Genomic DNA, 27018 nt, shown 5'->3' with positions numbered 1-27018 from the left:
GGCCAATCCACTGACAGGGGTATCATAACCAAGACCAATGTGGTTTGTGATTGACAGCTTCTTCAAATCATCTGCAGCTTTGATTCATTCATCTCCCTTCGTATCCAGTGGCCTAAGTGATGCAACCCCCAATGTTTACAAACATTGACCACATCAAAGAGAGGTAAATGCAATGCAATCACACACTTGAGCGATTGGAATGCACTTACCTTTCTTTAAGACCATAAGACATAGGAGCAGAATTAGGCCATTCAGCCCATCAACTCTGCTCAGCCATTCTGATCCCCATTCTCCTGCCTTGTGCCCATAACTCCTGATTGCCTTATTAATCAAGAACTTAGCGATCTCTGTCATAAAGGCACTCAGTGATTTGGCCTCCACAGCCTTCTGCGGCAAAGAGTTCCATAGATTCACCGCCCTCTGGCTGAAGAAATTCCTCCTCATCTCAGTTTTAAAGGATCGTCCTTTTAGTCTGAAGCTGTGCCTTCGGGTTCTAGTTTTTCCTACTGGTGGAAACATCCTCTCCACATCCACTCTATCCAGGCCTCTCCGCATCCAGTAAGTTTCAATAAGATCTCCCCTCATCCTTCTAAACTCCAATGAGTACAGACTCAGAGTCTTCAACCGCTCCGCATATTTTTATTATATTTTATTTTTTTAATAATTGAGAGTACCCAATTAATTTTTCCAATTAAGGGGCAATTTAGCGTGGCCAATTCACCTACCCTGCACATCTTTGTGTTGTGGGGGCGAAACCCAAGCAAACACGGGGAGAATGTGCAAACTCCACACGGACAGTGACCAGAGCCGGGATCGGACCTTGTTCCCACCGCCAGCTGGGGAGGGGGCGGAGCATCGCGATTGGGTCGGCGCCCGGTGGCGATCCCGATTTCTGCCCCGACGCCCGATTCTCCATCCCATCAGGGCACATGATCCGGGCGTCCCAGGATGCAGAATCCCGCCTGAGATCTCCAAAGCCGGTAGGTTTCATCTTCTTTTCTGCCCCAAGCCTCTTTCTCCTATTCAACACTGTCAGAATCAGTCTTAAATGGGAATCCCTCCAGCCGTCCACTGCCAAATAGATTGTGACCCAGGAAAAAGGGGTTGGGATTACGGTGGAGACAAGGTGGGGGTCCCCCCTAGGATGCTCCTAGTTCCATCTTAAAGGGGAGAGAGTCACTAAACTGTTCAAATATTGGGGAAAGCACTGTATCCATCCTATCTTCACCTCATGTCCAAACATCCATGTTTTGTAAGCTGGGTTTGTCAGATACTCATCCGGTGCAGCATGGCTGATTTATTTTTCCCATCCAAACCCATTGCCAGCGGGAAGGCACAGGAATTTAGCCCTTAGCTTCTTTTCACCTCTCCTCATAATCCAATCCTTGGAGCCATGGTAACAGTCTGGTGATTCTGCGGCGTACTCCTTTAAAGGCCACAATACGCCCGTTTTAAGCTGTGTCGTTTGTACATAGTACTCCACATGTGACCTAGCCAAGGTAAAGCTGCAACAAGGTACAGCCCCTAGCAGCCTTTCCCTTTAACTGGTTAATATTTCCTTAGTCTTTTTTTTTGGAGGGGGGGGGGGGGGGCGGGGGGGAGGGGGGTGTAGTGGTTTTCACCTGGCCTACATTTTGTACATCTAGTACATGAATCCTTAAATTTAGGGCAGCACGGTGGCGCAGTGGTTAGCATTGCCGTCACACGGCGCTGAGGTCCCAGGTTCGATCCCGGCTCTGGGTCACTGTCCGTCTGGAGTTTGCACATTCTCCCCATGTTTGCCCCCACAACCCAAAGATGTGCAGGGTAGGTGGATTGGCCACGCTAAATTGCTCCTTAATGGGAAAAAAATTGGGTACTCTAAATGTATAAAAAAATAAAAATAAATCCTTAAATTTCTTTGGACCTCCACCATTCCTAACCTGTCGTCATTGAAAACTACGCGGACCCATCCAGTTTTGGTCCAAAATAGACGCCTGACATTTACCAAGGTGTAGAGGACATTTGAATTCACGTCCAGAGCGAGTAGAGAAAACTTGGTCTTCCAGCCAAATCTCCATTCACTGTCAGCGGCACCGAAAACCCCCAGCTGCGAACGAGTACAGAAGTTTCTGGTTGATGTGAGGAAAGGTTTACTCATGCAGTGGGTGATCAAGGTCTGGAATGCACCGCTGGGGCAGCACGGTGGTGTAGTGGTTAGCACTGCTGCCTCATGGCGCCGAGGCCCCAGGTTCGATCCCGGCTCTGGGTCACTGTCCATGCGGAGTTTGCACATTCTCCCCGTGTTTGCGTGGGTTTCGCCTCCGCAACCCAAAGATGTGCAGGGTGGGTGGATTGGCCGCGCTAAATTGCCCCTTAATTGGGAAAAATTAATTGGGTATACTAAAATTTATAGAAAGAAAAATAGAATGCACTGCTGGAGAGTGCTTTTTTTCCTTTAATCATTCATGGGATGTTGCCATCTTGCCAGCAGTATTGTCCATCCCAAATTTCCCTTGAACTGAGTGTCTGGCTCGACCATTGCGGAGTCGACCACATTGCTGTGGGTCTGGAGTCACCTGTAGGTTAGACTGGGTGAAGCTCGGCAGATTTACTTCCCGAAGGGACGTTAGTGAACCGGATTGATTTTTACAACAATTGACGATAGTTTCATGGCCACCATTACTGAGACTAGCTTTATATTCCTCGTTTTTTTATGACTTCAAATTACATCAGCTGTCACGATGGGACTTGAACCCATGTTCCCGGAACATTAGCCTGGGCTCCTGGATTACTAATCCAGTGACGTTACCACGTGAAGTGTGGTGGAGGCAGATTCAGTCGAAGTAATCAATAGGTGATTAGACTGTAATTTGAAGAGGAAGAATGTGCAGGGTTATGGGGAGAAGGCGGGGGAATGGCCCTTAAGGGCATTGTTCATTCGGAGAGCTGGTGCGACCCAATGGGTCAAATTGCCTCTTTCAGCACTGAAACAATTTGGTGATTCTGAGATCGTAAAGGTAGCATTACAGGTAGGTAAGATGGTTGAGAAAGCATTCAGGATACTTTCCTTTATTGCTCGCATTTAGTCATAAGAGGTGGGAGGTTATGCTAGAACTGTACAAAATACTAGCTAGTTGACAGCTAGAATAATGCGTATTGTTCTGTGCACCACATTCCAGGTAGAAAATGATCACGTTGACAAATTAGAGAGATTTTTTTTTTTAATTTAAGAGTACCCAATGCATTTTTTCCAATTAAGAGGCAATTTAGCGTGGCCAATCCACCTACCCTGCACATCTTTGGGGTTGTGGGGACGAAACCCACGCAAAGGGGGGGAGAATTTGCAAACTCCACACGGACAGTGACCCAGAGCCAGGATCGAACCTGGGACCTCGGCACCGTGAGGCAGAAGCACTACCCACTGCGGCACTGTGCTGCCCTCAAATTAGGGAGATTTCTGATGGCTCCATGAATGAAGAATTTCAGTTATGAGGAAAGATTGAATAGGCTGTGGTCTTTTAGAATAGAGGGAGCTGAGGGAAGATTTACAACATGTATAATATTATGAAGGGCTTGTTAGAGTGTGTAGGAAGGATCTATTTTCCTTAGCAGAGAGGTGAACATCCAGGGGCCATGTTCAAATGTCCCAGGTTCGATTCCCAGCTTGGGTCACTGTGTGGAGTCTGCACGTTCTCCCCGTGTCTGCGTGGGTTTCCTCCGGGTGCTCCGGTTTCCTCCCGCAAGGCCCGAAAGATGTGCTTGTTAGGTGAATTGGGCATTCTGAATTCTCCCTCAGTGTACCCGAACAGCTGTCGGAGTGTGGCAATAATAAAGATTATTATTATTAATTGATAGAGGCACTAGAGGGGAGTTAGGAAATCATTTCACACAGAAGGAGGTGGGAACCTGGATCTCACTCCCCAGGAGGGTCATACGGGCAAATACCCACATTACATTTTAAAAGGACTTGGATGTACATTTGAAATGCGTAACCTACAGGCCCATGGACCCAGAGATTGAAAGTGGAATACAGCTGGATAGTCCTTTTTCCTCAAAAGTTCAAATAGGACATTACTTATCCTTTATAAATCCATGTTGTCGCTCTCTATTCAGCTCTAATTTCTCTAAAAATGTTCAGTCTCTGTAAAATCCAATACCATCCCCTCAATGTATTTAAGGTCTATAATTTTTCTGTTGTCTCTTTCCTTTAACACAATTAATATAATGACAGTGCAAGATACATAAGATTTCAGGACCAGCGCACAATAGAATACTTCAGACTCGGGGGCAGAAATATGGATTTGTGTGCAATATTGCCTTACAGTCTGTGTCAACCTACCATCTTTTGAGACACAATCTAATTCCACTGTATGTGGCGAACCGGCAATCACATTTTCCCAAAATGCTACTTCAAGTTCTACGGATTAAATGTTCCCTTTAATTCATGCACGACACTAATGCATGGAATGAAAGACATCAATTGCTCTTGAAGTTTAACTCAGCCAGCAGAACATAACATCTAATCAAACACTGAATGCTAAGGGGTTGAACAGATGTTTTGCCATTTGTTATGACCCTCTCCCAGGGCTGGCCTACTCTTTGAAGCCTCCACATTCTACATTCACAACCTTGAACTTTGTGCAAAATAAATATATGCCACACCAACTCATAGAGCGTGTAAAGCTTCTGGTTGACTAATTAACTACATCTCCTGGGAGTGGAGAGTGAATGATTCAGGAGCGTGTATTAGCTTATGAAGTAAATAAGTGCAAGCACATGGCCATCAGCTGTGAGGGTTTAATAATCTGACCACCGTATTGGTGAAAGTACAAGTGTTTGAAATGCTTCCGATCCTTTATAATTAAGCTTGTTTGGAAGTGGGAGGTCGGTTTGCTCTTTGTTGTTGCATCAATGACCCAATGATCATCTTTTTGCATAAGGGGGAAGTGGTGGGGGAATGGGAATGTCTCTCGGCCCAGGTCTCTACCAGTAATCCAGAGGCCCAGGCTCAATACCCAGCGGGACACAAGTTCAAATCCCACCATGACTGATAAAATCTGGAACTGAAGTCTAGTCTCAATGGTAACCACGAAGCAACCATGAACTGTGATAAAAAGCTATTTGGTTCACTGATGTCCTTTAGGGAAGGAGATCTGGCCTACATGTGACTCCAGACCCACAGCAATGTGGTTAACTCTGAAATGACTTCACAAACCATTCAGTTCAAGGGCAAATGCTTGGGCAACAAGTGACACCCAGGTCTCATGAAAGAATAACTTCACTCTTTTTTTTGTCACTGGCCTCGCCCATACCTGCAATGATGGGCCCCAAGACTGTTTTCATCAGAGCTGAGGAGATTAATTTGTTTTTTAAAATGTTTAAGTGGTGGGATCGGATAGATTGAAAATTTGACTATTTTCAATGTTTTTTTTTGTTCATTCGGGGATGTGGGCATCACTGGCTGGTCCAGCATTAATTGCTTATTCCTAATTCCCCTTGAGGTGAATGGCTTCCGAGGCTATTGCGGAAGAGCATTTAACAGTCAGACACATTGCTGCGGATCTGGTGGTCCATGTCGGCCAGATCAGGTAAGGGTGGCAGATTTCCTTCACTAAAGAACATTAGTGAACCAGGTGGGTTTTGGCAACAATCGACAATGGCTTTCGTGGTCATCGTTAAATTTTTAATTCTAGGTTTTTACTAAATTAAGATATCACCATCTGCTACGGTGGGATTGAAACCCAGGTCGCCAATTACTAGTCCAGTGAAAATACCTGAATGTTGAAGTAGTTAGAACGAAGCAACACAGGAAGATGATTAATTGAGGACAGGCAGCAGGTGAGAGGTTTTTGCACGCTGAGGCAGTTAGAGGCTACACACACCATACCAAGATAGGTGGTTCAAAGGTAAGGGGAATGAATGAATAGGATTAGCTCTACTGCTTGTATGAATTAGTTAGGCCAAATGACCTGTTCACATGTCATACTTCAATGTACAGTGTGAATTGGGAGGGTAACAAGAGAATTATCAGTCTCAATCTGAATATACCTAACTCTCAGATTCCCGTCTAGTTTCCACTTGCTCTGTGTTGCACAGAATTTCAATGAATCAAAACATTTTCTATTCAATGTAAAGAGTGTTTAAATCATGTGAACACTTTAGAAAGAATTTCAGCTATGAGAACCTGCGTTCAGGAGTCAAGAGGTTACAAAATTATTATTGATTTTTGGACACTTTAAGTGGTCATTTTAGATGGTATCCTTTGGAATGCGAACCCAAAGGAATCTGCAATTGATAACCTTTTTTAAAATCAACAGGTTTGTGGTTTGAAAATGATCCCGGTTTAGCAGACCAATAGCAAATGAACTTTAAAATTACCCATGCTTCTTTGTAGCAGGAGATTGATGGCGATGGAGGAGAGGGTGAGACACATACCTTTCATCACTGGTGTCGCATTTCAGAGTCAGCCAAGAATGTTCGGATCAGAATTTCTGGTGGCTGTAAGGCTTCCATGTGGAAGTGAGATTATCCACGTTCCAGTTTCTGGTGCTCACAACTGGAACACAACTACAGGTGGGAAGGCCAGAGGTGGGCTGATAGATGGACGAATGGGGCACTCTGCAGATTGGTTTAGGGCAGTGGAAGCTTTCCTCTGCATCCTTGCACAGCGGGACTGTTTGATACATAACTCTTATCAAAGCATTAAATGTTTTCAAATTGCTCCTTACAAACAGTAGAGAACCCAGCAACACACTTTGAGTCCTCTAAACAGCAATGAGTTAAATGACCCGAGAATCTGTTTTTCCAGTGCTATCACTGAGAACTAAATGTTGGCTTGGATCTCGGTAAAACTAAAGGAATGTCATGTCCAGCTGGAAGGGCAAAAAGGGTTAACGTCTCATCCAAGAATCCAACAGTGCGCCACTCAGTGCTCCAATGGACTTGCACACCTAAGATTATGTGGCCAATTATACCAGATTACCTCCACGCTGTCAGGCGGAAAACTCCTCGGCAATAGTCAATCTGCGAGGCCTGGATAGAGTGGACGTGGAGAGGATGTTTCCACTTGTAGGAAAAACTAGAACCACAGGACAACATCTCAGACTAAAGGGACGATCCTTTAAAACAGAGATGAGGAGGAATTTCTTCAGCCAGAGGGTGGTGAATCTGTGGAATTCTTTGCCGCAGAGGGCGGTGGAGGCCAATTCACTGAGTGTCTTTAAGACAGAGATAGATAGGTTCTTCATAAATAAGGAGATCAGGGGTTATGGGGAGAAGGCAGGGGAATGGGGATGAGAAAATATCAGCCATGATTGATTGGCGGAGCAGACTCGATGGGCCGAGTGGCCTAATTCTGCTCCTTTGTCTTATGGTGTTCTGTCAGGGTTGTAGTGACATTTCCAAATCTTCCCCTTCATTAAAGTCACTTACGTCAAGTCAGACTCACCAAAGCCTTTCGCCCACCAACGCACCAACTGAGTTGTGGGTCAGTCAGTAATACTTTGGGGGAATAAAATAGACGTGTTATCCACTTTCCAGTCATGTTCCTGAACCCATTTTAGAAGTGTATGAATTCTCAGTGCAGTGCTAAACATGGATGAATGGGCCACCCAAGCTTTCTGTCAGCACTACACCACTTTGTATTTTTTCACTAAAATTGGCAACAAGCGGGAAATACAATAACAAAGTTTTGAATTTGCAATTAAGAACACATTGCAAATATATAATCAGATATTGGGCTTTGAGGAAACATATAATTGTTTTAATTTGAAGAAAAGTGAATAGGCGACTTATTGCATCACATGAAGAGATAACAGTTCCCATGGTGAGGGAACCAAATTTAACATGCACAATCAGTATTACTGAGACCATCATCCGCTGACCCTTTATATAAAGAATGATGAATCACAGGAACCTGTTAGCAGGAGTTGCTGAATTCAACAGAGTGAAGAGACTGGATTACACCAACGGAATCACTACAGTGACACCAGGTCAGAAGCTCCTTATTCTGTGACAAGTAACTCATCTCCTGATTCCCCAATGCCTGTCTACAAGGCACAAGTCAGGCGCATGATGCAATACTCTCCACCTGCTTGGCTGACTGAAGCTCTAACATCACTCGTAAACAGTCATTCCCTTCGCCACCAGTGCACAATGGTGGCAGTGTGTACCATCTACAAGATGCACTGCAGAAACTTGCCTAGTCTCCTTGGAAAGCTCCTTCCAAATTCACGACCTCTACCATTCAGAAGGACAAGGCCAACAGATGTTGTGATTTGGTGTTCACGAAGACAGTTTACGAAGACAGCTCACCACCACCTTCTCAATGGCCACTCAGGGTGGGCAATAAATACTCTCCTTGCCGCAGATGTGCACATCCCATAATTTAAAAAAGAAACAAGCAGGTGGGCCTACGGTCACTAGAGAAATTGGGGTTGCTCTTCTTACAGCAGAGGAGGTTAAGAGGAGATTGAATAAAGGTGCTCATAATTATGAAGGGTTTTGATGGCGTTGATAGGCAAAAACCATATCCATAACAAAAGGGTTGGTAACCAGAGAACACAGATTTAAGATGATTAGTAAAAGAATCAGAAGTGTTCTGATCTGGAACGCACTGCCCAAAGGGATGGTGGAAGCAGATTCGATAAAAACTTTCTAATGGTTGGGCGACACAGTGGCGCAGTGGTTAGCACTGCTGCATCACGGGACCAAGGTCCCAGGTTCCATCCCGGCCCGGGGGTCACTGTCCATGTGGAGTTTGTACATTCTCCCGTGTCTGCGTGGGTTTTACCCCCACAACCCAAAGATGTGCAGGGTAGGTGGATTGGCCACGCTAAATTGCCCCTTAATTGGAAAAAAATAATTGGGAACTCTAAATTTTTTTAAAACTTTCTAACGGAAACTAAACAAATACTTGAAGGGGGAAAGTCGCAGTGCTCTGGGAAAAGGGTGGGAGAGGGGGTGGGGCTAACCTTACAAAGAGGTGGTGCTGGCAAGATGGTGATTTGGACAAGTTGAGTGAGTGGCAGATGCAGTATAACGTGGATAAATGCAAGGTTTTCCATTTTGCTACGTTACAGAGCCATAGTTTTGCAGCACGAAAAGAATCCCTTCAGACCATTGCGTCTGCACCATCCACCTGGGGCTGTTTAGCACAGGGCTAAATTGCTGGCTTTGAAAGCAGGCCAAGGCAGGCCAGCAGCACGGTTCAATTCCCGTAACAGCCTCCCCGAACAGGCGCCGGAATGTGGCGACTAGGGGCGTTTCACAGTAACTTCATTTGAAGCCTACTTGTGACAATAAGCGATATTCATTTCATCAGGCATCGATCTATTCTAACCCCGTTTTCCAGCACTTGGTCCATAGCCTTGTATGCTGTGGCATGTCAAGTGCTCATCTGAATGCTTCTCAAATGCTGTGAGGGTTCCCGCCTCGACCATCCTTTCAGGCAGCGAGTTCCAGATTCCCACCATCCTCTGGGTGAGACATGTTTTCCTCAAATCCCCTCTAAATCTCCTGCCTCTTGCCATAAATCTATGCCTCCTAATCATTGACCCCTCAACTAAGGGGAGAAGTTTTTTCCTCTCTACCCCATCTATGCCCTTCATAATTTTGTACACCTCAATCCCCCCTCGGCCTTCTCTGCCCTAACGAGCACAGAACGAGTAACCTGAGGGGACTTGTGTCATCTGATCATTCAGTTGTGTACATTTAATTAAGCTCCCTAACAAGGTTAACCAAAGCGTGGTTCCTGCATCTCACTATTTAAAGAGAGGGATTACACACATATGTGTACATAAAGTGGAGGAATAAATGCATAAACAATGCACAAATATAATCCAAATAGACAATTCTTTGGTACTGGTTTAAGTTCATACTTCTGTTTCTCCTCCCCTGTTCTGTAGATAGTTGGGTCCCTCGCTGGGGTATAAAACATTTTAAAATTCATCCTGGACTCGCCTCTCATTGCACTGTTTCAATTTTGGGGTCCTATCAGACCACACTGAGAGTAGCATTTGTTATATATCAATTACGCTGGGTTGCATAATTTGACGTGCGTCCTTTCTTTTCCTTTGGAAGCGAACAGATAACAGCTGGAATATTACTGCAAGGCCTCAGGTGTCAGTCACTGTTAGAGGTCAGCGGCTGATCAGGAACAAAGATAAATTACACAATGAGAGCCGCGTAACTTCAGCTGCACAATGCACTGATGGCATGGAGCGATTGGGTTTGGTGACGTCTGCCAGCTCGGCCCCAGGCTACCTAACGAACGTCAGCTTCCACAATGGTATTCAAAGAACTGCTAATCGGTGCCGCAGATCCCATTTCTCTGTAGGCCCGATGAAATATTCCTATCTTTAAGGGTCACTTCACAAGTTCATTGAAAACTGCTTCCAAATGTGTCGCGTTTAATAGCACTACTGGCTGATCAAAAGTTCTTTGTTTGAAATTCTTTAATTGGAAGCGTTTCGTCAGTGGTGCTGACAGATGCTTTTTAGATGAATACTTTTTTGTCAAGTACTGAACAGGAAACTGATGATTCAGATAAATGACTGGGCCAGATGGATCCTGGAGTATCTCAAACGGATATATTTTCAAAATGAATGCAAATATCATTCTGCGCATAACATCAATGTTAGCAGAACGCAACAGAGAATAAATAGGTATCCGCACAAATATGTGAACACCACATTCATTTGCAACAGATGTCAAACCCCAATTAACCATTTGCTTGCCAGCAAGAAAGTAAACAGTCAGGATTGGGACTTTCTGCTCAACTAATAATAATAATCTTTATTAGTGTCACAAGTAGGCTTACATTACACTGCAATGAAGTTACTGTGAAAATCCTCTAGTCGCCACATTCCGGCTCCTGTTCGGGTACACGGAGGAGAATTCAGAATGTCTAATTCACCGAACAAGCGCATCTTTCGGGACTTGTGGGAGGAAACCGGAGCACCCGGAGGAAACCCACGCAGACATGGGGAGAACGTGCAGACTCCGCTCAGACAGTGACACAAGGCCAGACTGGAACCCCAGTCCATGGCTCTGTGAGACAGCAGTGCTAACCACTGTGTCACCATGACTAGCTCAACCTCTTCTCCTTTCATTGGGTGTCCCTTCCCTACTCCTCACCCAGGCTGCACTCTGGCCTAAAATAAAGTTGTGGATGAGCCGAGACTATGCCCAAGCTGATGTACCTTGGGGAGATGGTGGTGCAGTAGTAATGTCACTGGGCTGGTAATCCACACCTGGGGCCATGAGTTCAGATCCTATTAGTGGAATATAAAGCTAGTCTCAGTAATGATGACCATTAAACTACCATAAGATGTTGTTTAAAAACCCTTCTGGTTCATTAATGCCCTATAGGGAAGGAAATCTGCTGTCTTTACCCAGACTGACCTCCATGTGACTCCAGAGTTTACTGTCCTCTGAAAAATGGCCTTGCAAGCCACTTAGTTTAAGGCAATTAGGGATGGGTATCAAATGCTGACCTTGCCAGTGATGCCCATGTCCCACGAAAGACTAAAGTTAAAGAAATTTATAATTGGGAAACAAACGTTCCCTTTTTAATCAACTCCATATTCTTGAGCCTTACATTTCCTGCACTGTAATGTCCTGCTCAACCCTAAGCTAAACCCTAATCCCCTCCAACACGTACCTCCACCTTTAGCACACTGCAGTAGAACTCTTGCGAGTACTGACAGGCAGCGAGATCTGGGCATGCATGTCCACCGATCTCTGAAAGTGGCAACGTATGTGGATAAGGTGGTCAAGAAGGCATACTGCATGCTGGCCTTCATCGGTCGGGGCATTGAATATTAAAATTGGCAAGTTATGTTGCAGCTGTACAGGACCTTAGTTAGGCCTCATTTGGAATATCATGTACAATTCTGGTTGCCACACTACCAGAAGGATGTGAATGCTTTGGAGAGGGTGCAGAAGCGGTTTACTAGGACGTTGCCTGGTTTGGAGGGCATTAGCTATGAGGAGAGGTTAGATAAACTCGGTCTGTTCTCACTGGAACGACGGAGGTTGAGAGGCGACCTGATTGAGGTCTACAAAATTATGAATGGCATGGACTGAGTGGATAGTCAGATGCTCTTTTCTAGGTAGGAGAGTCATGAACTAGGGGACATAGGTTTAAAGTCCGTGGGGAAAAGTTTAAAACAGATGTGCGAGGCAAGGTTTTTACACAGAGGTTGGTAAATATGTCAAACACGCTGTCTGGGGAGGTGGTGGGAACAGGTACGATAGTGGCATTTAATGGACACCTTGACAAATGTATGAATAGGGTCGGAATGATACGGACTCCATAAGAGCAGATGGTTTTAGCTCAGGCAGGTACCATGGTCGGCACAAGCTTGGAGGGCCGAAGGGCCTGTTCCTGTGCTGTATTCTTTGTTCTTTATCCATGCTTCCATTATCTCCAGACTTGACACCCCCACTGCCCACTCTCCATCCTCTTAATCAGCACCCTACATAAAGTCTTACTTATCCATAGCTCGACTACCCATCCTGTCTTAATATAACTTCAGCTACGCCATGTAATGTGTGCTTGCTTATTTTATTACTCCTGCCCGCACCAACTCCAATGGTACCGTTTGTTCCAGCACAATGGGGCAGAATCTTACCAGAATTTGGCAAAGTGTCAGGCGCAGAGTGAAAACTGGAGTATAATTCTCCAGTTGCACAGAACAGTTTTCTCGAGCCTCCACCTCTCACCAGGGACCAAGCCCAGGTACACACCCTGGCAGCCCCTATCTCCCGAACCTGCCAGGATAGACGACACACCACGCAACAGGAGCTCGCGACAAGGAGGCGGGCCCTCACCAAGTGAAGAGCTCTTTCGATAACAAGAACCTGCTCGTGCCCCTCCACCACCCTCTTGAAACGACACCGCGATTCTTCGGAGTGAGCTCCAACGACGGGCACCGCAGAGCTGAGGCATTCAGCCGAGACGGCACTTTTGATGGCGGCCACCATCCGTTGCACACAGATGTCCCCCTCTCACTGATGTCCCCCCTCACTGATGTCCCCTCTCACTGATGTCCCCCCTCACTGATGTCCACCCTCACTGATGTCGCCCCTGACTGATGTCCCCTCTCACTGATGTCCCCCCTCACTGATGTCCCCTCTCACTGATGTCCCCTCACTGATGTCCCCCCTCACTGATGTCCCCTCTCACTGATGTCACCTCACTGATGTCCCCCCTCACTGATGTCGCCCCTCACTGATGTCCCCCCTCACTGATGCCCCCCTCACTGAGATGTCCCCCCTCACCGAGATGTCCCCCCTCACTGATGTCCCCTCTCACCGATGTCCCCTCTCACTGATGGACAAACAAAATCCCAAGTGGACCGAATCTTGGGGCGTCTCAATCAAGTCCCTGATAGGAACGTAGTTTGACTCAGAGTACCTCTAAACACCAAGCCCAGAAGGGTCTAAAGATTATCAAGTTGAGAAGGAAAGTTCAAACTTCAGCAGGAACTGTCCTCCAAATGTTCAGCTGAGCTACGCTGTGGAGGCTGGGTAGAAAGGCTTTTCTCGATACACGTTATTTTTAATGTGCCGCAAGGCTTTTCGACGTGAGCTGGTCGTTGGCGAGTGTGTAAGTACCTCCATGGAAATTGTCCCCTATGAACAGCCTGCATGTTGGCTCAGCTGGCACTACTCCAGATGATAAGGGAGCAATACTAGGGAGAGGAAATAAAAATAAAATCCCCAGCACTGACACTAACATTAATTGCAGAAAACTTACAAATTGGAAAAATAAGCTTTGAAGCAGATTCACACAGAAAAGTAAAAAACATGGGTGGGTGAAGCTCCTACAACTCTTCAAGGGGCTGGACACCATCCAGGTCAATGCAGACGCTTGACGGGCGCCCCATCCACCATCTTATACATTCACTCTCTCCGCCAGCAGCTCACCCTGGCTAGAGCGTGAACCACCTACATAATGCACTGCAGCATCAAGCCTCCTTCAACCGCACATCCCAACCTCAACCTCCAACATCTTGAGCAGTGTTTTTCAAACTTTTATTCCCGGGACCCCCTTTTACCAACCGACTGACCTTCATGACCCACGCTGGCTGACCTTCGCGACCCACGCCGGCCGACCTTCGCGACCCATGCCGATTGACCTTCCTGACCCACGCCGGCCGATCTTCGCGACCCAAGCTGGCCGACCTTCACGACACACCATTTTTGTTTACTTTTAATGCGATAGGTGAGCCTGCTTGGTCTGCATGATCTTACTTGCCTTGTCATTCAATGTTACATTTCTGCTAAGGACTTCAGCTGACAATTTAAGTTCTCGCTGCATACTGTGAAAAGAAACAAGAGATTTGTCCTCGAACCCGCCATGCTTAGTCTTCAAATGCCGTTGAAATTTTGAGGGCTTAAACTTTCATTTGCCAGTGCTTCCCTGCATATAACACACATGGGCTTTGCATCCTGATTTGCATTGGCATAATTAACAAAGCCATACCTCAAGAAATCATCTTTATACTGCTTTGTTCCAGGTTTGAGTTTCTTCTTAGTTGTTTGTTCACCAGAAGCCCTGGGCTCTGTATACAGTTCATACCAGCACTGCTTTGTCCTGCCGTGAACTCACCTGAGCAGCTCTCTCCAGCAGATTCAGTTGTGAGTTCCTGGCCTGTTTGTGTCTTTGGCCCTCTCATCCTTATTGCAAAATGATCCATCTTCAGTTCTTCACAGTTCTGTTGCTTGCTGGCAGCTACAATATGGAGGAATCTCTCCTCCGTGATTTTGCAACCAAGGCATGGACGTACAGGGCGCGTGACGTCACTGTATGTGTTGGGCGCGTGACCCGCTCTCTGCCGCTGCTTCTGGCAGGGAGACTCCGGTATTCGTATTTAAAGGCCAGTCATGGCCAGCCCGCTCAACTTAAAAGATGCTCGTGGCCATTGGGCATTTCTCCTGCAATCAGGAATGCCGTGACCGATCGCTCCGCTACCCTCCCGACGTCTGCTCACAACCCACCTGTGGATCGCGACCGGCAGTTTGAAAAACCCTGATCTAGAAGAGCAGGGCAACAGGCACCATCCTGGTACTTCCTACCTGCCAGCCCCACACCACATGGGCTGCAGTGGATGAAGAATGTAGCTTACGACCATCTGCTCAAGGGCAGTTAGGGATAGGCAATACATTCTGGATGTATCAGTGACGCACGCATCATCACAAAAGAAATAAATGTGTTCTAACATATTGGAACAAAGCATTTATATTCCAAGGCTAAACTTTCCTACTGAAAAATAATGCATGACAAATTCTCTTAACAACTTTTGAAATGTCAATGCACTTTTATGTCCCTGGCAATTTAACTTGAAATCTAGGTAACCTTTGATTATCAAGCCTTAAGTGATAAAGAGCTACCTTAGCAGCCAGGAAAGCAGAATTAAGAGAACAAAAGTGAGGGGATGGTTTTACCGGCTGTTCACCGGCGGGAAATTCCAGTCCTACTCCGGCGCATGGCTTTTCCGGCGCAAGGGGTGCCGGCAATGGGAAATCCCATTGACAACGATGGGATCGGTAGATCCCGCTGGCAGTCCACCTCCCCCGCTGAGAAACACGTGGCAGGCTGGTCAGTAAATCCCACCCAGGATATATTGGCAGGGTGCATTGATTCTGAAGTACAGTAAGAGGTCTTACAACACCAGGTTAATGTCCAACAGGTTTATTTGGAATCACTAGCTTTCTGGGGCTAGCTCCTTCATCAGGTGATCGATCCAACGCCGGCATCTCCACATCTTAATTCTGAAGTGCTTGTTGTTAGATAACCTCCTTCACACATGGGAGACAGGATTTGGAATCCATCTTCTAATTCCTGTAATCCTGCATTTATTGACCTTCTCAATCAGGGATCATGCTTATAGAGCCTTCCCAACTCTTCCTCACCAGCTATTGCATTTGTCCATGCAGCATCAGGCAAAGGTAGCAGGGATAATCTTCCTCCGAGCAGGAAAGGCTAACAGGAAATTTAATAGAGGTGTTCAAAGTTACCAGTGGTTTTGATAGAGTAAATTAGGAGAAATTGTTTCCACTGACAGGAAAATAGGCAAGCAGAGGAGACAAACTTAAGATTATTGGATAAAGAACAAAGGTTCTTGATTAATAAGGGGATCAGGGTTATGGGAGAAGGCAGGAAAATGGGGATGAGAAAATATCAGCCAAGATTGAATGGCGGAGCAGACTCGGTGGGCAGAGTGGCCTAATTCTGCTCCTATCCCTTATGGTCTAAGGGATAGATGAGTTTTTTTTTCAGGTATTAGCTTGTTATTTTTTGCAATGCATCCCTCAAAAGGCTGAAGAAAACCAAAAGTAAAACTGATTTAATTACACGGCTTAAAGTACCCAAAGTGGCTATCAGCCCTGCTGAAGACAAAAACCTTTACCTCTCTTAAGGTAAATGATTGAAAATCAGATGTAGGACCATCAAGTCCGGCGGAACCTTTGGCCCAACAGTTTTGCTGTATTTGAAAAGTATGAAATGTTGTACATTTATCCTCTGCACAAGCTCAAACTTTATTAACTGAAATATAGCCATAGTAATGGTATTTAATGTAATATATAAATGATGTGATTGAAATTACCTACGGGTTTATAATTTTTTTTTTTTTAAATTAAGAGTACCCAATTCATTTTTTCCAATTAAAGGGCAATTTAGCGTGACCAATCTACCTACCCTGCACATTTTTGGGGGGATTGTGGGGGGCGAAACCCATGCAAACTCGGGGAGAATATGCAAACCCCACACGGACAGTGACCCAGAGCCGGGATCGAACCTAGGACCTCGGCGCCATGAGGCAGCAGTGCTAACCATTGCGCCACCACGCTGTCACCTATGGATTTTGTTGACGTGAGAAGAATTCCTGTATATGCATCCCCACACTTTGCATGTTAACCAGACAAACTCAGCCTTGCCTGACAGTCACTGCAAATACAGGAAAATGAAACAGTTACTGGAAGTGCCATAAGGAACTGGTTTAGAAAAAGTTTGATCTGATCATTCAAATAATGTGGACAGCGGCTATTGTGGTTTATTCCCCCATGGCTATTGAAGAGACTGCAGTCTGACTCGGAAGGAAAGAAGCGTTATTTTAATTCTTTCTTTCTTTCCCCCCCCGATCGTAGAGCTTTTGAGACAAATGGCATGAATTCGCTGCAACATTGCAACTGACCTTGGATAGGTTTGACACAAGGAAACCTAATTTCACATTAGTGCTTTCTTTTATTGGCTCAATAACTCTGTGCAGTCTCAGTACTGAATGTGCGTCATAGGCCAACAGTGTAATGAATGTATAACTCCCCCTGGACCAGACCCCAAGCTCCTACTTTCTGTTCATCTACCATCTTTTAATTGAGACTGATTCACCACAGTGGCCAGTAATAACAGTGTGTGATAAAGCCTGCAGGAAATCCACTGTATCGCATTAACTGATAGGCTTCCCATTACTGCGGACAAAATTCAATCCTGATCCAATACATGACTATCATTAGGTTTATGAAACTGATGGTAGTTTCTCACCAGGGCTGAAAGTCCAATTTTTAAGATAAAAAATATAACCAGTCCCGTCTGTTCCCAATAAGTCTCATTCACTACTTTCAGTTGACAAAAACCTTACCTCTTATCCCATGCGGGTCAATAAGCTTACTCTGTAGGGCGGCACGGTGGCGCCGAGGTCCCAGGTTCGATCCCGGCCCTGGGTCACTGTCTGTGTGGAGTTTGCACATTCTCCCCGTGTAACTCCGCAACCCAAAGATGTGCAGGTTAGGTGGATTGGCCACGCTAAATTGCTCCTTAATTGAAGAATTTTTTTTAAAAAGTAAGCTTACTCTGTGAAAGGGCATTTTTTTGAAACTACCAACTTTCCACACTACAAAGACCCAAGAGGCCGAGTAGACGGGTAAACACCGGTAAATACACACACAGTATTAGTCCCATTCAGGACTACCAACATGCCGGGCCCTGTCCAGGCCAGCCTTTACACAAGATAATTATGAACCCCAGCTGGTTGGCCCTCAGCCCACTATCGAGGAAGCTCATATTCCACGGGTCACACGAGGAGATCAATTAGGGATCCCCGTGGGTCTCATAGAAGCTTTAATTCAGCTCTCCCTCCATGTCTGAAAGCTCCCCTTCAGTAACTGGCTGAGGGAGCCTTCTTTGCCGCTTTGACCGCGGTTGCGTTTCTGCTAGTGGTGGGCCTGAGGGCGTGATTTGTTGATCGCCTTTCTCGATGGAGGGACACTGACGGGGGTTCGGCTCAAGTGACGCCGTTGTCCATGAGTGCGGACGCTTCGGTCTCCATCTCTGTGTGTACGTCGTCATTATGGCAACATTGTGGACCTTGGGCCATTGCGGGTTGCACTCCCTGACTATAGAGTGGTCCCATAGGCGGTGAAGGTACCAACGTCCCTGGAGCAGTTTCATCCGAGGTGGTGTCTTTGCCTTTAAGGTGGTCCACACGTTTACACAAGGTCTTCCCTCCGGTTCTGACCTTGTAAGATACGGGCCCTGGGAGCCAATGGGCACCGTCTCCGAAATTCCGGCCACAGACAGAGATCCCTGATTGGAAACTTCTCCAAGTCGTCCTGCAGTCATGGTATTTCTTCTGACTATCCTGTTTCAAACCTAAATTTCTGCCGAGGCTTGGGAAAGTCAGATTCAAGTGAGTTCGGAGGCGTCGTTCCATCAGTTGCTGACATGCAGCAAGTTTCTGTTGTGAAAGAGGAACCTCGCTAGCCGTGTATCCAGGGAGCCTATGGTCTGCTTCTGCATGCCTGGCTTAAACATTTATACCACCCACTCTGCCAAGCCATTTGAGGACGGGTGGTACAGGGCGGTCCGGATACGTCTTAGCTCCTGTGCATGCCAGCGGGGTAAGAACTCCTTGCTCATGAACGGGATCCTGTTATCTGTAACCAGTACCTCTTGTATTCCATGGGTACTAAACGCGCACCGTGATTTCTCAAGTGGCTCTCAAGGTGGTGGAGGCCATCTGGCATGCATCTAGCCAATTAGAGTGGGCGTCTACAAGGATTAAAAACATGGACCCCCATGAAAGGTCTGGCAAAGTCAGTGTGTAACCGCACCCAGGAGCACTCTGGCCATTCCCAGGGATAAAGTGAGACGGACGGAGAGAGTTTCAGGTGCTCTGGACATGCCGTCATTTTTACCACGATGAGATCAATTAGGGCACCCCCCATGGGGGCTATTACACACACTGGATTGGATTGGATTGGATTGGATTTGTTTATTGTCACGTGTACCGAGGTACAGTGAAAAGTGTTTTTCTGCGAGCAGCTCAACAGATCATTAAGTACATCGGAAGAAAAGGGAATAAAAGAAAATACATAATAGGGCAACACAACATATACTATGTAACTACATAAGCACTGGCATCGGATGAAGCATACACGGTGTAATGTTAATGAAATCAGTCCATAAGAGGGTCATTTAGGAGTCTGGTAACAGTGGTGAAGAAGCTGTTTTTGAGTCTGTTAGTGCGTGTTTTCAGACTTCTGTATCTCCTGCCCGATGGAAGAAGTTGGGAGAGTGAGTAAGCCGGGTGGGAGGGATCTTTGATTATGCTGCCCGCTTTCCCCAGGCAGCGGGAGGTGTAGATGGAGTCAATGGATGGGAGGCAGGTTCGTGTGATGGACTGGGCGGTGTTCACGACTCTCTGAAGTTTCTTGCGGTCCTGGGTCGAGCAGTTGCCATACCAGGCTGTGTTGCAGCCTGATAGGATGCTTTCTATGGTGCATCTGTAAAAGTTGGTAAGAGTCAATGTGGACATGCCGAATTTCCTTAGTTTCCTGAGGAAGTATAGGCGCTGTTGTGCTTTCTTGGTGGTAGCGTCGACGTGGGTGGGCCAGAACAGATTTTTGGAGCTGTGCACTCCTAGGAATTTGAAACTGCTAACCATCTCCACCTCGGCCCCATTGATGCTGACAGGGGTGTGTACAGTACTTTGCTTCCTGAAGTCAATTACCAGCTCTTTAGTTTTGCTGGCATTGAGGGAGAGATTGTTGTCGCTGCACCACTCCACTAGGTTCTCTATCTCCCTCCTCTATTCGGACTCATCGTTGTTCGAGATCCGGCCCACTATGATCGTATCGTCAGCAAACTTGTAGATGGAGTTGGAACCAAGTTTTGCCACGCAGTCGTGTGTGTACAGGGAGTAGAGTAGAGGGCTAAGTACGCAGCCTTGCAGGGCGCCAGTGTTGAGGACTATTGTGGAGGAGGCGTTGTTGTTCATTCTTACTGATTGTGGTCTGTTGGTCAGAAAATCGAGGATCCAGTTGCAGAGTGGGGAGCCAAGTCCTAGGTTCTGGAGCTTTGATATGAGCTTGGCTGGGATTATGGTGTTGAAAGCGGAGCTTTAGTCAATAAATAGGAGTCTAATGTAGGAGTCCTTGTTTTCAAGATGCTCCAGGGATGAGTGTCGGGCCAGGGAAATGGTGTCTGATGTGGACCGATTGCAGCGGTATGCGAATTGCTGTGGATCAAGGCCTTCTGGGAGTATGGAGTTGATGCGCTTCATGATCAACCTCTCAAAGCACTTCATTACGACTGAGGTCATTGCCACTGGTCGGTAGTCATTGAGGCACGTTGCCTGGTTCTTCTTTGGTACCGGTATGATGGTGGTCTTCTTGAAGCAGGTGGGGACCTCGGAGTGGAGTAGGGACAGGTTAAAGATGTCCTTGAATACCTCAGCCAGCTGGTCCGCGCAGGCTCTGAGTGCACGACCAGGGATCCCGTCTGGGCCCGTCGCCTTCCGAGGGTTCACTTTCAGGAAGGCTAATCTGACTTCGGAAGCTGTGATGGTGGGTATGGGTGAATTATGGGCTGCTGGGGCACTCGCCAGCGGATTGTTGGTTACCTGCTCGAACCGGGCATAGAATGCATTGAGTTCATCGGGGAGGGGTGCACTGCTGCCAGAGATACTGTTCGGCTTCGCTTTGTAGCCCGTTATGTTGTTTAGTCCTTGCCACAACCGCCGAGAGTCTGTCTGTGACTCTAGCTTGGTTTGATATTCTCTCTTGGCATTCCGGATGGCTTTGCGGAGGTCGTACCTGGTTTTCCTGTATAGGTCAGGGTCGTCTGCCTTGAACGCCTCTGTGATGAACGGTTACTGCCTTATCATCATGTAAGGTGATGTCCCCTTTAAGACAGGGCTTGGAACCCTGGGGACTCCGCCTCTGGCTCCGCCCATCTGGGAGCCATACATAAAGGGCTGCCACATGGTCTGTATAGCAGTCAGCTCTCGTGTCTAGCTGTAGCATAGTTATTAGTCTAATAAAGCCTTCTTTACAGTTTAATCTCTAAGCATCATTATTGAGGGTACCTCAGCCTCAGATCTGTCCTTCAGTAGGGAGACAATCTCGCGATTGAGCCATGGTTTCCAGTTGGGGAACGCACATACTGCTTTCTTTGGCACGCAGTCGTCCACACATTTGCTGATGAAGTCTGTGACGGTGGTGGCATACTCATTTAAGTTGGTCGCTGAGTTCTTAAATATGGACCAGTCCACTGTCTCTAAGCAGTCACGTAAGAGCTCTTCTGTCTCCTCGGACCAGGACTGCACAACCTTCTTAGCTGGATTCTCCCGTTTGACTTTCTGCTTGTATGCCGGGAGAAGGGGCACCGTCTTATGGTCTGATTTCCCAAAGTGCGGTCGGGGGATGGAACGGTAGGCACCCTTGATTTTTGAGTAGCAGTGGTCAAGAGTGTTGTCGCCCCTGGTGGGACAGGAGATGTGCTGGTGGAATTTTGGCAGTACACTCTTGAGGTTGGCCTTGTTGAAGTCTCCGGCCACGATGAACAAGGCCTCCGGGTGTTCTGTTTCGTCGTTGTTTATAACTGTGTATAGTTCGCCCAGGGCCTTCCTCACTACTGCCTGGGGTGGGATGTAGACCTCTGTGATAATGGCTGAAGTGAACTCACGTGGAAGATAATATGGGCGGCACTTCACGGTCGGGTATTCCAGGTCTGGGGAGCAGTAGGTCGCCAGAGTCGCCACATCCAAGCACCAGGAGGAGTTGATGAGGAGGCAAACCCCTCCACCCTTCGCTTTGCCTGATGATGCCGTGCGGTCCACCTGGTGAATTGAGAAGCCTTCAGGTTGTTGGCCCAGTCCGGTGAGGCGGGGGTGAGCCATGTCTCTGTGAAACAGAGCACACAGCAGTCTCTTACTTCTCTCTGAGAGGTAAGTCTGGCGTTAAGTTCATCCAGCTTGTTTTCGATCGCTTGGACGTTTGCCAGGAGTATGATGGGGAGAGGGGTCTTGAAACCGCGTTGCTTCAGTCTAACCTGCAGACCGCCGCGTTTCCCTCGCTTCCTCGGTCGGCGGCTGCTGCTGGATGATCCTGGGATCCGATGGCAGATGTCAGCTCTTGTGGAAGGTAGGTGGTTGCGTCTGGCGGGGTCCAGGGCGCTGGCGGGGACCAGGGAGCTGTTTACGTACCTGGGGTCGCGTCTGGCAGGGTCCCGGGCACTGGTTGAGGTTGAGGGATTGCTAGGGGGGCATGTTTGCGATCTGGATGGGTCCCGGCATTCTGCGGGCGTGGGAATACCTTGCAGCGCGTTCGGGTCCTCGCGCGGGGTCTCCGCCGTTTTGGGGGTCCTGGGTCGTGGGCAGGGGCTTCCTGAGGCAGGTTGGGCTGGGTCCCATGGTCTTTTCCCTCCCTGGGCGCTCCTGGGGTCGGATCTTGAAGTAGGCCCGGTCGAGCCTCCACGTGGATTTTTCTTTCTTCCATCACCAGGTAGGTCAGGTCGCTGGGCGGGCCTCTCCGGGTCGGGTCGCTGGGCGGGTCTCTGGGGGTCGTACTGATCTCCTGAAGGCACCGACTCATACATGGGTTTAGTTCAATGAAGACTAGCCTCGCTTCACCAAATAGCTCTTTACCTTCTGCGCAAACCTTGGCTCAACGGGTGCCACTCAATGTTTCTAAAGGGTTGTGGGTTCAAGTGCCCCTCTAGAAACTGGAATTCATAATCCAGTATAGTACTGAGAGAGCATTCCACTGTCAGCACTATAATCTTTCAGATGAGTCGTTAAGCTGATGCCCCATCAGCCCTTTCAGGTCAGGTAGAGGTCAAAGATTCCATGACACTGTTGGGAAAATAACAGCGAAGCTGGTGCCCTAATCAATACGTAGCACTAAATTAGATTACCTTGTTTCTTGATCTCTGGATCTCCCAAAGTTGTTTTCAACCAATTACTTACCGTTTTGAAGCTCAGTCACTGTCGCAAGGTGCAAAACATGGCGACCAATTTTACACACAGCTAAGTCCCACAGATAACAATGTATTAATTATTGGATTTTTATTGAGCTGAGGGATGAATATTGACCAGGATATTGGTGAGGGCTCCCATGGTCTTCTTCAAAAAGCACCATATGGGATCTTTCATATCCACCTTAGGACTTCAGGATGTCATCTGAAAGAAAGCGCTGCCCGGTACCTCAATGGAGTGCCAGCTTCAACTCTGCCAGGCAGTCCGACACAAGGACAAAGGCTGTCCAGTTATTGGCATTAACTGTTTGATCATTTGCTGCTGGAAAGCTGTATCTTCCTCTAAAGACTAAACTATTATTCCTACAGTATTCTCAGATTGTTACACAGTTCCAGGCTGTTACACATGTTTTGCTTAAATATATTATTATGGGCCAGAGTGTAGAGAACACCAAAGTATATCATGGAGTTCACCTGACCCACAATTGTGAATAGATTTTGGTTATGGGGAGCACAAGGGCCTACTTTACAGGTGTGATGCAACAGAGATCTAAAGTATTTTAAAACAAAACAATGTTTATTCTAAGAATCCAGTTAACATTTTATAAACACACAGTAAACATCTTATCAACTACCAACACAAATTCCCCCCCAAAGATACAGGTAACCCTTAGTAACATTGCTAACAACATCCATAAGTCAAAAACCCTTTTTAACAAAGACAATAGGTGTGCATTCCTTACAGAAACAGGTATTACTTTGAAATCATCAAGTGATCTGGAGACATTCTTTAGAGAGAGAGAGACCAAAATACACCTCCTTGGTTTGACTGCAGCTCTCCAACTGAAAACAAAACGAAAACTTAGAGCCAAAAACAGCTTCCAGCTCAAAACTAAAGTAAAAAGCAGAGCCAGAGCCCACTTCTACTCGCACACTGACATCACTGCAGCCACTTGAGAAGACAAACATTTTCATGACAATATGTCCAGCAATAACTATTGTCAACATCAAACAGATTGCACAAGATCCGAGCTGCGGTCTATGTGCAGTTTATTAATATATTCCTATAAGAACATAGACACACAGATCTTGCGAAGAGAGTCCCAGTATGTTTCATGTTGAAGGGGAAACTCCCACACTTTCGATTCGGGGATAAAATTAAGAGAGTGTGCTTTATTAAGAAAAATGAATACAAATGCTTTGTGTGATCACATTTATCTAGTCTCTAACCGGGTGATGGTTCTGCACTGAGAGACAATTCTGGCGAGAAAGATGGGCGAAGAATCTGTTGAAGGAGCTCAAAACTGAAGATATTTCTTCCTGAAAATAGTTTGCTCACTTCTATTGTGAAGATATAATGTAGTTCACCTGCTTTCACCACCAACCTGCAGATATTTCATGTTTATTTGTTTGCCTCTGCAAAACCTGAATGCACGGGTCTTTTGAGAATAAATATTTTGGAACAGACGAGTTATCGTCAACAGGCAAAGGACATTTAGCGGAAAGCGCTCAGAGAACAGATAATGGAATGTGTGGGCAAGAGATACAAAAAGGTTACAAATAGAATGAGTCCCTGTCACAGAACAAATGTCATAAGTAAATATAGTTTCAGTATGGGCTCTATGCAGACTGAGTTTGGATCTTTTACTGCAAAAGTAAGCAGACAGCATGGAATGCAGAGCTGTGCTTTTTTCCCCCTAGTCATTCACGGGATGTGGATGTCGCTGACTGGGCCAGCATTTATTGCCCACCTCTAATATATCATTTTTTTTTTTAGAGTATCCAATTCTTTTTTTTCCAATTGAGGGACAATTTAGCGTGGCCAACTCGCCTACCCGGCACATCTTTTTGGGTTCTGGGGGTGAGGCCCACGCAGACACGGGGAGAATGTGCAAACTCCACACGGACGGTGACCCGGGGCCGGGATCGAACCTGTGACCTTGGCGCGTGAGTGCCCATCCCGAATTGATGATACAGGTTGAAGACCCCTTATCCAAAATGCTTGGGGCCGAGTGTGTATCGGATTTTGGAGCTTTTCAGTTTTTAGAGTACACTGCGAAGGTGCGGCGCTCATTGCGAACTGAGAATGTGAGGAATGTTGGGAACTGCGCATGTATGGTGCGCATTGGGAACTGCGCATGTACGGAATGTTGGGAACTGAGAATGGGCGTCGTGCGTTGGGAATCGCGCATGATCGGCGCGCTCGTAGAATAGTTCGGATTCGGAACTTTTCGAGTTTTGACATTTCGGTGAAGGGATACGCAACCTGTATTGTCCAGGAGAAGGAAGTCCGCAGTGCACGGAAATGGAAGAGTGTACTTATGGAAGTCCTCGGCCAAAAAAAACTCTTAGGAATGCCAGGGTAAGGGCAGCACGGTGGCGCAGCGGTTAGCGCTGCTGCTTCACGGCACCGAGGACCCGGGGTCGGTCCCTGCCCCCGGTCACTGTCCGCGTGGAGTTTGCACATTCTCCCCGTATCTGCGTGGGTCTCACCCTCACAATCCAAAGATGTGCAGGTTTAGGTGGATTGGCCACGCTAAATCGGCCCTTAATTGGAAACATTTTTAAAAAAGAATATCAGGATAAGCACTTAAAAACGTTTGATGTATGAAAAGGGCTCTTGTTTTCCCCAGTCTACTCCTGCCACAGGGCACGGTCGCAGACTCTTATGCGACACATTTAACCCCCAAAACATTTTTGGCAGAGGTATTTACTGATCCGACAGCGGGGATCACTGTGTACCATGGATAGAAGGTGGTGCTTATCCATCGAAATAAACTTAATCTGTTGGGGGAAGGGGGTGTTTGCAAATATCCACTTACTTTATTGAATTGTGTCAAAATAGCTTCACCAGGACATCAGCAACCAGTTAAAGAAAAGAATGATGATAATAATCGCTTATTGTCACAAGTAGTCTTCAATGAAGCGACTGTGAAAAGCTCCTAGTTGCCACATTCCGGCACCTGTTCAGGGAGGCTGGCACGGGAATTGAACCCCACGTTGCTGGCCTTGTTCTGCATTACAAGCCAGCTGTTTAACCTACTGTGTTAAACCAGCCCCTGGTTTTAATACTATTAACCTTTATTAGTGTCACAAGTAGGCTTACATTAACACTGCAATGGAGTTACTGTGAAAAGCCCCTAGTCGCCACACTGCGGCACCTGTTCAGGTACACGGAGGGAGAATTCAGAATGTCCAATTCACCTAACAGCACGTCTTTCGGGGCTTGTGGGAGGAAACCGGAGCACCCGGAGGAAACCCACGCAGACATGGGGAGAACGTGCAGACTCTGCACAGACAGTGAGCCAATCCGGGAATCGAACCCGGGACCCTGCGCTGTGAAGTGACAGTGCTAACTTTCAAAATTCAGAGCCTTGTAAAATGTCCTGCAGTAAAATTTGAGCTGAGGGAACAATGTGATGCAATGGGCTGCATGAGTAAGATTTATATATCTGAACTATTAGCATGATCATGAGACACATGCAGGAATAAATCAAATACAAAAAAAACTTACATTTATATAACGCCTGTCACTACCACAGGATGTCGCAAGCACTTGACAGATAATTAAGTACTTTTAAGGTGTAGCCACTGTTGTAATGTATGGTAATCAGCAGCCAATTTGTGCACAGAAAGTTCCCACAAGCAACAATGTGATGACGATCGGATCGTCTGTCTTTGTGATGTTAATTGAGGGCTGAGTTTGGCCAGGACACCGAGGATAACGCCCCTGTTCACCGCCCCCTGCAAGGGCAGACTGGGCCCTGTCATGA

The sequence above is a fragment of the Scyliorhinus torazame genome, chromosome 21, assembly GCF_047496885.1.
Source record: "Scyliorhinus torazame isolate Kashiwa2021f chromosome 21, sScyTor2.1, whole genome shotgun sequence".
Classification (NCBI taxonomy): domain Eukaryota; kingdom Metazoa; phylum Chordata; class Chondrichthyes; order Carcharhiniformes; family Scyliorhinidae; genus Scyliorhinus; species Scyliorhinus torazame.
The sequence above is the reverse complement of the archived record's forward strand: the minus strand, read 5'-3'. Positions refer to the sequence as shown.